This window comes from Cryptomeria japonica, chromosome 7, assembly GCF_030272615.1.
Source record: "Cryptomeria japonica chromosome 7, Sugi_1.0, whole genome shotgun sequence".
Lineage (NCBI taxonomy): Eukaryota > Viridiplantae > Streptophyta > Pinopsida > Cupressales > Cupressaceae > Cryptomeria > Cryptomeria japonica.
This window is the reverse complement of record NC_081411.1, coordinates 717756222-717769239: the sequence shown is the minus strand read 5'-3', so window position 1 is coordinate 717769239 and position 13018 is coordinate 717756222.

Genomic DNA, 13018 nt, shown 5'->3' with positions numbered 1-13018 from the left:
CCATTGTCATTGCCTGTATTTGTCAAAACACTATATTTGTCACTCTGAAAAAAATAACTTCCAGACAGTTTGGTACACCCGATGACATGGATGGTTTCTTTTATCACAACATGTAATGCATTTTGAATTTATGACAATACAATTTGATTAGTCCCGTGCACTCTAATTTAACCTTTTTTTATAATCTTTGAACTACTTAACTTCTAACTTATATGCTAATAAAGGAGAGGATTTTGGATGGGATACAATAATTTTGGGGACTTCTTCAATGTGCATGGGATGTTGGGAGAGGCCTTCAAGAACTATGTGATGAATCATGACCAAAACTAATAAAGGGGAGGATTTTCGATGGGATACAATAATTTTGGGGACTTCTTCAATGTGCATGGGATGTTAGGAGAGGCCTTCAAGAACAATGTGATGAATCATGATCAATGCCCTACATCGAAGTATACAATCTAGATGTGCCTTGATGTGATATTGGGGACCATTGAGTGGGGTGGTTCATGCAGGCCTGGCTTAAACATCACACACTAAGCTTTGACTTGGTGTGCATTGTCTCATGTGGGCCCCATTTACAAATTTCTCTTTATCCATTGTCATTGCATGTATTTGTTAAAACACTATATTTTCACTCTAAAAAAATAAATTTTGGACAGTTTGTTACACCCGATGACATGGATGGTTACTTTATTCGCCACATCCACATATATCTGACGCTGGGTAAAACTTACAATAATGCATTTTGAATTTATTGCAATACATTTTAACTAGTCTCGTGCACTCTAATTTAACTTTTTTTTTATCTTTCAACTATTTAACTTCTAAATTATATGATATTTAATCATTTAATATTTATTAAAAGTATATCATATATAAATAGTTATTAATCTAATTAATAATTATTCTTAATTATGTTATATTTTAATTATTAATCAACAATAAATATTATTTAAAGTAAATTTGATATTATAATAATTTATCAATTCAATAAATAGGGTGGTCCAACTAATAATGAAGAATCAAAGGAAAAGGTGAAGGTGAAGGTAAAGTAGCACAAGACATTACTAGCCTTCAATTTCTATCAATACACCAAAATATTGCTTCTATTATGAAATCCTTTCATCTTGTTTTCACGAGGTATTAATAACTTATAGTGCTAAGGTGGATTGAAGTTTCAAACTCATGACATAGAAGGCTCAATGGATATAAGACAAATATAATAAAGGAGAGGACTTTGGATGGGATACAATGATTTTGGGGAATTCTTCAATGTGCATGGGATGTTGGGAGAGGCCTTCAAGAACTATGTGATGAATCATGATCAATGCCCTACACCGAAGTATACAATCTAGACGTGTCTCAATGTGATACTGGTGAGGTTCATGTACCCCTGACTTAAACATCACACACTAAGCTTTGACTTAGTGTGTATTGTCTCATGTGGGTCCCATTTACAATTTTCACTTTATCCATTGTCATTGCCTGTATTTGTCAAAACACTATATTTGTCACCCTGAAAAAATATGTTCTAGACCGTTTGGTACACCCGATGACATGGATGGTTGCTTTTATCACAACATGTAATGCATTTTGAATTTATGACAATACAGTTTGATTAGTCCCATGCACTCTAATTTAGCTTCTTCTTTTTTTTTTATCTTTCAACTATTTAGCTTCTAAATTATATGATATTTAATCATTTAATATTTATTAAAAGTATATTACATATAAATAGTTATTAATGTAATTATTAATTATTCTTAATTATGTTATATTTTAATTATTAAACAATAATAAATGTTATTTAAAATAAAATTGATATTATAATAATTTACCAATTAATTAAATATTAAATTATAATCAAATTAATATTTTATAATTACTTATTAGTTTATCATAAAACAAATAGTTATAATTTATTTGGGTTAAACTATTAAATTATGAATAGTTTTTTAGAATTTATAGCTATAAGTAAACAAAAAAAAGATAATCTAATATTATAAAATAAAATGAGGTATTTTAATTGAATTTGAAAATGGAAATATATTATTTCATAAGTTATACATTGATTTCTTAAATATTTTAAATAGTAGGTTCTCCTCTAGATATTGTCATATTAAGTTTAATTATTTTATTTTTTTAAAATAGGTAAATGTTTAATTAACGACATTATGTTCATCAAAATAACAATCATTTAATATAGCATAACAACCTCTTTTAAAAAATTAAAATATTTAAACATAAAGGTTAAATAATAGTTCCACAATTTCTCAAAATTCTAACATGAAAAATAAAATAAGAATTGATTCTCAAAGAACTCAATGGTTCATGAACCTTGTGAAAGGCCTAAAAGGGAAAATATCAAATAATTTTGTAAAATTGTTAACTTTACAAATACCCAATAAATTTCAAAATGTCTCAAAAAATGAAACACAATGTTGCAAAAAGTTGGATCCCCAAACAAAACCCTAACAATTAGAAATCATCAAAGGATACTACGCACAAGAATAATATAGAAAACCCTAGAACTGAGATGGCATCCCAAGTGAAGGATACAGTTGAACAAACCCACGGTAGTGAGAATATCAAGAATCAAAAAGTGGAAAATGAAATAGTGGTGGTTAAATACAATGAACTGGAGGATGTGGTTGATAGGGCAACCAAGATCTCTCAACATAAAGAAGATTTCAAAGAATAAGGAGAGGAAGATTGGGCTTCAGATGAACAATTCCTAGGTGATGAAGAATTGGGCATAATTGACCCGCATGGTATTAGCCAATTGGCAACGAAGATGATAGGAAAGGTTAGGAAGAATTGATGAAGGAAAACTAACAAACAAAGAAGAGAGGATGAAGCATGGGAGAAGGGATTGACCAATGTAATGGACATTTTGAAAACTAAGGGAATGAGGGCCTCCCTTGGGAATCCATGAAAATCAAGTTACTTGGAATGTTCGACCCTTGACAAAAGAAGGATGGTGAAGCACTATCTGGAGAAAATGGCTGGAAGTATAATATTACTATAGGAGACCAAAATATTAGAAAAAGAAGGAGAGAATTTTATAAAGTATTGTAAAGGATGGGAAGGAATATTTTAGGGTGTGGAGGGCCACACTGGAAGATTGGGAATATTGTGGAACCATAGCTCTTAAAAGATATGCCTCTTGGAATCTAATAGATGCTAGATGCCTGGTGAGATAAAATGTAGAGTATCAAATAAAGTATTTATCCTATTTAATGTTTATGGCCCTACATGTATGAAGGATAAAGTAATGTTATGGGATGTATTAGCAGGAAAAATTGGAATCTTGAATGATATAAACTACATCCTAGGTGATGAATTTAATGCGATATTGGATATCATAGAAAAAAATGGAGGGCTAAATAAAATTAACAAAGTAATAATAGATTTTAGGAATTTTGTTGAGAAAATTGAGGCTATTGACCTTGAACCGAGGAATGGAAAATATACATGGACAAATAGAAGAATGGGTTTCACAAACATATTAGAGAAGCTAGACACATTTTTTATAGGTCAAGCCTGGACATCTCATGATGTCGTCTTTTCCTCCTCAATATTACTGATAACTATGTCAAATCACTTTTATGTCCATATGTCTATTGGCCAGAGTCAAAAATTTGGGGGGGAGGAGCTATTTTAATTGCACTTTTTGATTGTTTTTGTCTTTTTGTTGATTTTTTAAAAAAAATTTAATTTTTTGAGAGATGAAACATGTCTTGACATCAATTGATAAAGACAAAACTAATTAGGAAAAAATCCAATAGTCACACTGATATATGTCATTGTTTTGATTACTCAATGATTGATAGGAATGTTTGGTTTCAAAGTGTGAGTACCCCATGTAAGACCGATTCATCTGGTTTCGAGTGTACCTTTCCCTGTATAAGACATGTTGATGTTGATATATTTTGAGTGATAGATTGATTAACTAGACATGTGATCAATTTGATTGTAGACTTTGGAGAGTTTGCCTGTTGTTGATCTGATTTGATGGATGGTCCATGTTGTCATGCTTTGATTTTTTATTTTTTATTTGATTTTTTTTTCGGACATTTTGTGATTTTTTTTTTTTAAATTCGATTAGAAGAAAGATGTATTTGTTTTCCCCAATGTCTAGCAATACAAAGAATATTATGAATGGATGAATGAACTATTGAGGTGAAGATGATGTTAGTCCCAACCAGTGTTGAGAGAGGAGGGGTGAATCAACACTTGATCAAATTTTCACAATTAAACTTCTAACTTAAATCTGCATTCATCTAATATCCTACAATATACTTAATCACTAAAGAAAAATATCCAAGCATGAAAAGTTGACAGTGACACCAAGAAGTTATCTCGTGGAAACCCATTAGTAGGAACTCACAAAATTACTTTTCTAAAGTATGCTCGGTGAGGAGCCATCCTTGTTAGGAGATTACAAAGACACTATTAGGTGCCACCCAGTTAAGGGATTTTGTTCAAGGCGGGTTAGTACCTTTACCCTGTTAAAGGTAGCCTGGTTAAAGGACTTAAGAATATCAATTAAGATGCCACCCGGTTAAGGGATTTTACATAAGGGACCTATTAAAGTCCACCCGGTTAAGGGATTTATGTTGTAGTGGTTAGAAAGCAACATATGGATAATCTATTGAATTAGCTATAGATAGCTTGATCAGATCTCAATATGCATCACACTCAATCCACACTAGTCGTGTCTTCTCTGCACAGCACCGATTTTCATCTTACACCTTCGGCTCTTCACTCAGTCAGTTGTCTATCCCTTGGCACTGCACTCTGTCGATCCTCTGAACTTAGGCTCTCCATACTAACGGTTCTCTGTCCTTTGGCTCTGCACTCTACCGATCTACCTCAAACACACTCTACTATGCTAAAACCTCTTAGCAATTCCTCTCTCTTTGCTCTTTACTTTGGATCACCTTCAACAAGATTTGCTTGTTGTAAATTTCACGACCAAAAACTTTTTGAATGAACTCAAGAACACTTTATACATTTTCTGCTGACACTTTCAGGCATTCCCTCAATCAAAGAAATTATGGATTTTGGAAGATTTCAAATTAAAAAATATCCCACTCTTTCTCTATGCGCCTTACAACAATCTTGCCAAGTGTTCAACAAATTCTGCCACCGCATCTCTCAAATATAGAAACTTCTAGGTCATGTTCAGTCAATTAAGTACAAACCAGAGAATCCACCCATAATCATGCTTGATTGCATGATAAATGAAGTTTACCTTACAAACAAGGGATTTGGCGTAGACACAAGCTCACCAACTCATCTATCGCCACTGCAACTAAATAAACAATCACCGCTCCAAAATTTATGGTGATCACCTATCTTCCTTCGGTCATACCGGTGTGCTGGTATGCCATTGCACTTCTCTATTACCAGTTCATCCTTTGATTTCCGGTTTGTTGTGCTAGCATCAAGTCTCTTCCCCTGTTTGCCAATGTGATTCTGATTTGCATACAACTTCAAGTTTTCGTGCCTTTGTCACCTTTTGTGACTTCATCATCATCAAAGTGACCAATCTTCCTGAATGACAGACCGATTGGCTTATTCTATCTTTCCTTGAGCTGATTGAACCTTTGATCATTTGTTACCAATGTTGTTTCCATGTGTTTGTAAGTCATCACTTTTTCTTACTGAAAAAACACCACTCTACCTATACCACTTCACCGGTTAGTGTCTTCACCGGTAAGTGTTGGACATCAATGACAAATCTTAGTACATATACTAGTTTTCTAGATTGACCGGTTTTTTCAATGTCAAAAATCCAACAATCTCCCCATTTGGAATTGATGGCAAACACATCAAAATCTGGCTAATTACTTCCTTCATCTTTGTACCAGTTCGGTCATTACTTCTGCATTGAGTAATGCATATATCCCCCTATCACTGGTAATACTCTGATGCAACAACTTTAGCCCAATCACTACTTACCACTACTCAAAGACTCTAGTCAAATCTCCCCCTGTGACAACAATTCCAAAGAGTCTTTTCTATACACTTACAAGACTGCTCCCCCTAACCAGAGTATTCCACACTCATCAATCTAGTCCCCCTTTTTTTTTTAAAAAAAAAAAATTGAAATCATACCAAATTGATGTAGAGCCTTGTTTGCTTACTTTACTAAATGGAGGGGCATAACCCCCAACTTACCTCTGAGATAGTCAAAGGTATCCTTCTGTAGTGGCTTGGTGAAGATATCAACCACCTGTTCTTTTGTTGGTATGTACTCAAACATCACTTCCTTTTCTTGAACGTGCTCACTTAGATAGTGCTATTTGATGGCTATATGCTTCGTTTTGGAGTGCATCATTGGGTTCTTAGATATGTCAATGGCATTGGTCTTGTCACAATGAATCACTACTAGTCCAACCACTTTTTCTTGTTGTAAAGCGGAAAATCGCGATTGAACCCTAGTTGTTCTCCCCTCTTCCAACTCCGAGGAGAGAGAAGGGAGGTTCGCTAGGATTCGATGGTTTTCACTTAGGGTAGAGACTTTACATTCAAAAGAGGGGTTGAAACCCACAAGATCCAATCCCACGCAATGCAGGATTGGATGCTAAATGTGTTTCAAGGGTTAAGACAGCAAGGCTACCCTCTTTTGTAAAGAATGTTGATAGAAGAATTAAGCTAAGCATGCATAGAAAGTGATAAAGATTCACTTATAAACTGAGATAGGAATACAGTATGAAGCTGCGGACCTGGAATTAGCAGTAAAATGTCGATACGGCGCTGTCCTGCAAATTTGAGCAAAAGTTGTCAGGACGATGGCGCTCGGCGCCACGGTCCTCCGAAAAATCCGCGAAACGAAGGGGGATCTGTTCGTCTCTGCACAAGGATTCCAGATCTTCAATTTCAGCCGTGTACCTGCAACCTACACACAGAAAAGCGAAGACGATTGGGGGGTTAGGGATTAGGGGTTTGCCTTTAGGTCAAACCCCGGTTTTGGAATTAACCAAGAAATGAGCAAGAGCTGTAAATGTAAATGACTGTAAAACAAGTACTAATACCTTGTTCTAAGGATGTTTGTATCCTTATGTGCGAAGGTATAGATGTTGTATGTTGTATGTTGTAGCATGTAGTATGTGATCTCCTCTTCAATGGTTGAATCCTTGATTTGAATGCAACACTTAGCCTTGAATGAAGACTTGAAATGATCAATTGCTTGAAGGAATGCTTGAATGCTTGAATGCTTGAGTATAGTTTCCACGCCTTTTCCATCATATATCCTCTTCATCCCAAATGAGAGAGAAAAATGTAGTTTATATACTTGTCATTTAGGGCTGATAGACTGATTTTCCCGACCTTAGGCCGACCAGGAAAGTTAATTTCCAAATTGCAAACAAAAAGACCCGAGACCCCTTAGGAGACCGGGCCCAAAATAGGACCCAGGGACCAGGGCGCTGGGCGCCCTGGTCCCACCTCCCGGGACAGCAGGGTGCAAGGAGGTTCAGGCCAGGGTGCTTGAAAAATGCAGTTTTCAGTGTCGTGAGCAAGTTTCGGGGTCTCCATTCAGGTTGCGTGTTGCGTTGCCATCGTGAAGACCGAAATGCAGTCGAAATTGCAAGTGTCGCAATTTTAGGACGCTACATTTAGCCCCCACTTTAGCGGGAGTATGTATGCTCATACTTCCGGTAAAGTACAAGGAAACAACATTGAAAGACTTTCACCACGTCAAGGAGGCAAGATACACCAAGCCCCCAGTGGACTAAGGATCTTACGACTTCGATTGACAAAGTAAAAGGGAAGATCACGAGGAAGAAGCATGACTGTCAGTAGTAAGGTTCCCTCACTATGAGTCATGCAAGAAAGATATCAAAAATTTTCAAGGCAAAGCTAAATTTACCAAGAAATTTTCAAGTATCTTGAAAAGATATGAACAGGATGTATGCCCCCCTACGTTAAAGCGATCACACACGCCTCACCGGGGGTGATTGTTTTAATGTAGTGATACACATAAGAAATGAGAAAGGAAAGGAGCACGTTATCGCAAGGATTTAGCCCCCCAGTGTGAGATAAACCCAAGGATAATAGACACAAAACACAAAGCATGAGGTGACTTCGCTTTCCTCGGGGTCAGTATGCTGTATGATAATTCATGTATATATATCATATGTATGTATGCATAATTGTTCTTCATTCCCCAATCAAGGAAGGTCACCTAGAAGAAGGGAACACATGTGTCTTTTGAGTCAACATGAGAGAGATCGAGAGATCTCAATACTTTGCATCGTCCTCAAGTAAACAACACTAAGGACAACAAATAGAAGAATGAGAATAACATATAGAAGAAGTAACGAAAGAGAGGGGGAGAGAATCTGCTATGCTAATGAAACTAGTCTAGCACGTCATCTACCCCCCGATCTTGCTGATCAATGTTTCGGGAAGGCAGGGAACACGCTAGAGGAGGAACATCCAACACAACAGATGGAGCTATCACAAGATCCAAACACGGGCTATGTTCATGTTCCGAGCCACATTGTTCTTGTCTAGGAGCTAGGATAAGTGCTTTAGAAAATTCATTAGATAAATGGTTATCAATATCAACAAGTTCATATTCACTATCAGAAGCAAGTGAAGTAACATTTTCATCATGAATAACATTTTCATCCATATCATCATCAAGATTTATAAAAATAGGATCTTTAACTCGCACAGGATCAAGACCATCATGCATCTTATGTTTAGGAGATTTAGGCTCAATGTCCGGCTGAGGAGAAAATGGAATAATGCTTGTTGAAGGTGTTTTTGGAGATTGCAAAGTTTGAGCTCTAAGACGACGCTTTCGCCGGCGTTCACGTGCAGAACGATTTCGTCTAGTCTTAGTAGGAAGTGGAGAAGATTGAGGAGGAGGAATGTTCTCATCCTTAGCACTTGGGTGTTTAGGTTGTGGTCTCTTAGGCTAGATAATAGGAGAAGAAGAAGGTCTCTTCTCTCTATAAAAAGAAGGAGGAGGAACTGCTCCATATAAAGGAGGAATTTTTGGTTTAGGGAGAAGCCCAAGTCCATCATGACGAGGAGGTATAGGTCTACTCTTAGGAGGTTTATTAGGCATAGACATAGTCACATCCATAGGGATGGGTTGGGAATCTTCTTGAGGAAAGACATTAGTTTTATCTTTCAAAGGAAGAACTTCCTTCTCAAGAATGATAGGAATATCAAGTTTAGGTGTTCTAGGTTCACTTAGAGATAGGATCATATCTGTTTTCCACTTTTGATAAGATTTGAAAAGATGATCACTTCGCGGAGGAAGAGATTGGAATTGTTTAGGCCAAAAGTAATCAATAGGAACACTAGAGGTTCTTTCAGCTGGTTTAAAGAGACTATGATTGACAGTAACAACTTCACCATTATGGGGAAATTTCAAACACTTATGAATAGGAGAAGCAATAGCTTTCATGGAAGATAGCCAAGGATAGCCAAGCTTCACACGAAATTGTTCGGCAGATGGAATAATAGCAAAGTTCACATCAAGAGATTTGTTATGGACCTCAATAGGCAATGTAATAGAACCAATTGCAGGAGAAGAAAATGCATCAAATAGTTTCACAATCACATCTGTTTTGTCATATATCACTTGATTCAATTGCAAAGTAAAAAGAAATTCTTCAGTAATAACATTAATCATGCACGAAGGATCAATAAGCACTCCACGGCAAGGTGTATTCTTAACTTTTGCAACTATGTATAAAGGACCATCAGGTGCCCTAATGGTTTCACTGGAATCAAATGTGATGGAAGATTCTTTAGGGATTTCTTGCTGCTCTACAAAGTTAATCACATTCGGATTCATAGACACAAGACCATCAGATGAGAGAGAGGAATCATTAGCCTCAATTGCATTAGAGGTATGAGAAGGTAATGGATCAGTGAAAATCTGAAGATTTTGGTTAGGAGGAGCTACAAATGTGTTGCCTTTATCATTCACTCCAGAAACAGAGATAGTATTGTTATCAATCAAATCTTGAATTTTACCCTTTAAAGAAAAACATTTTTCAGTATCATGCCCAGGCTGACGGTGAAATTGACAAAAAGATTTGTTATCAAAATAAGGTGAAGTAATCTTTGTAGGATCAATTTGTCTTATAGGAGGAAGAGTAAGCACATTTTGTTCCAATAACTTATTCATAATACTATGCAATGATTCATTCAAAGGAGTATACTTTCTATCTTTCTTGAAAAATTTAGAAATAGGAGGCACACCTGATGCTGCATTCACATTGTTGTTGATGATGTGTTCATTGAATTTGATGGAATCTCTGTTCGGTTTAAACTTCCCAAATGGTTGTTGACTGCTATCACCCTTATCACTCGGAGCCATAGGATGTGATTGTTCCATTTGACTCACAGTCAGTTGATAATTGTGAAGAGTTGCACACAACTGTTGGAAAGAAGTAAACTCAGAAAATAGAAGTTTGTCTCGAATATCTTTTTGTAAATTAGAAATAAAGATTCTTTGAATATCATTGTCAGGCACTGGAAAAGAAATTTGAGCATACAAATGCTTATATCTACCAATGAAATCAGTCACTTTTTCTTTAACACCTTGTTTACAATGCATTAAATCAATCAAAGTAACTTTAGGACTTATATTGTTTTGAAATTGTTGAATGAAAGCATTTGCAAGTTGTTCGAAAGAAGTAATAGAATAGGAAGGCAACGAGCAATACCATTGTAGGGCTTTGTCTCTTAATGTTCTAGTAAATAGTTTTGCAAGCAACCTTTGGTCATAAGCAAAATCGGTACATATTGTTTGAAAGGTCTTAACATGTGTTAGAGGATCTCCTTTACCATTATAAAGTTCCAAATGCGGGATTTCAACATGTTTAGGAGGGATAGCTCGAACAATGTCAAGAGAGAGTGGGCTCGCAACGTCAAATGTGGGCACACTAAACTTAGATTGATTCATAGAGGCAATTTGTTGCTGTAAAGAAGAGACAGTTTGTGCAAGATTGTTAATGGTCGCTTCAGTCGAAGAATTCATATTGGATGTGTTAGATTGAGATGGAGGTGTTATGTTATTGAAAGAAGGTAAAGAGTAAGGTGGTGGGACTCTATGATAATTAGTCATAGGAGATGATTGGACAGGAGGAATACTACAAGGAGGGATGGAATGGTTAAATGAATTGCCCCCTTGCGTCATGTTCATTTGTGGTGATATAATAGGCACACTCATTGAAGGAATGAATGAAGAAGTCGGATTGAATGAAGGAAGAGGGTTAATTGAAGAAGAAGGGTTGCCCCCATGACTGGTGATCATAGGAGGAATGTCTTGTGTAGAAGTAGCCATTATGTTTGATGTAAAAGTAGGTATGCTAGCAATAGAAGTTGTCAAAGGAATAGAATGATTGACTTGAGTAGGAGGTTGTGTATAACCGAAATTTTCAGCACAACTCTTCATAGGCATCACATTCGAATCCACAATGTGTGCAATACCACGCAAAATATCAATTCCATTCTTATCACTTTGAAGCATACGTTTTAGACCCTCAATTAAAGGAAGAGCTTGACTATCAGGGTATTCTTGAGACATCCATTGTCAAAAATCGTCAAATTGGTTATCCAATTTTGAAAGTTGTTCTATGGAAACCTCATGGAGAGCTTCTTCATCATTAGGAGGATTAGAGGAATTACCCATGTCCTCGTTAAAAAGGCTATTCAAATTAGGTTCCATCTCCTCAGTAGTTAAACCTCGGAAAGACTTAATTCTACGGCTTCGTCTAACGGGAATAGTGTAAGTAGGGCTTATTGTTGTAAAACTCATGCACTAGAAAGAGAGAGAAGATTTTGAATTTAGAGGTAGCAATTTTCAGTAAAATCAACCAATCTTCTGGATTTAAGCTGTTAAATGCAATCACAACAGTCTCCCGAAATTTAGGAAAAAATGTCCGGGACCGTGGCACCCGGAGTGCAACACGGTCCTTGCAACTTTTTTCGAAATTTGCAGGGATGAAAGGTATGATGATTTTAGAGCTAATCTGAAAAAATTGAGTGATTTTACGATCTGTAGATAGGCCAAATTAAAGTTGCAATCTCGAAATTGAACCCTACCAAAATTCTCGAAAAATGCAAAATTTGAATTTTGAAAAAGAGAGGGAAACTGAAATTTTGAATTTTATGATTTTAGAGGGAATGTCAAGAGCAATGCAAATTTTGAAATTTGAAAATAGACTCAATTTCATGCAAAATTCAATTTTGAAAGCAGAAATCAAAGTTGTTGTAATTAAGCACTTAATTTCAAAAGTCACAAATTGCAAGAATTTGAATAAAGCACTGAAATTTTTAATGAATGATAACACACTTTTCAGATTTAGGACAGTAAGAACACAATTTTGACACAAAATTTCAATTTCAATGATTTTTAAATGTTTAGAAGCCTTAATCCAAGCAATCACAAGACCAACTTTGACTGTAATTTTGAAAGTGTTATAATTGATAAAATCAGCCAAAATTCTGAATTTTAGCAGAAAAACATAGTAAGATCTCGCTCCCGAAATTTCGGAAAAAATGTCGGGGACGATGGCGCTCGGCACCACTGTCCTCGCAACTTTTTTCCAAATTTTCAGGGATGAAAGATATTGTGATTTTATTGTGGAATCCAAAGTTACAGCTGATTTGGAGATGTTTTGATCAGTGAAATTGTCGGACAAAGGTTGAATCAAGAGGGTTTCAAAAATTAGGGTTTTGACACTTAACCACTTAATTTTCAGAATTAAAGCACAAATACGAATTGAAAATTTGTAATAGAAGGGCAGATCTGAAATAGGCATTAACATTTAGACATTTCACAAGTTCAATTACTAAAAAGAAAATTTAGGGTTTTTATGCAATCACCTCTAAAATTTTGCAAAAGATCAAACATGGAAATGTAATCAATTTTTTCAGATCTAAGCATGAAAAATCAGAAAGGATGTTCACGTCGGGTTCACCAAAATGTAAAGCGGAAAATCGCGATCGAACCCTAGTTGTTCTCCCCTCTTCCAAC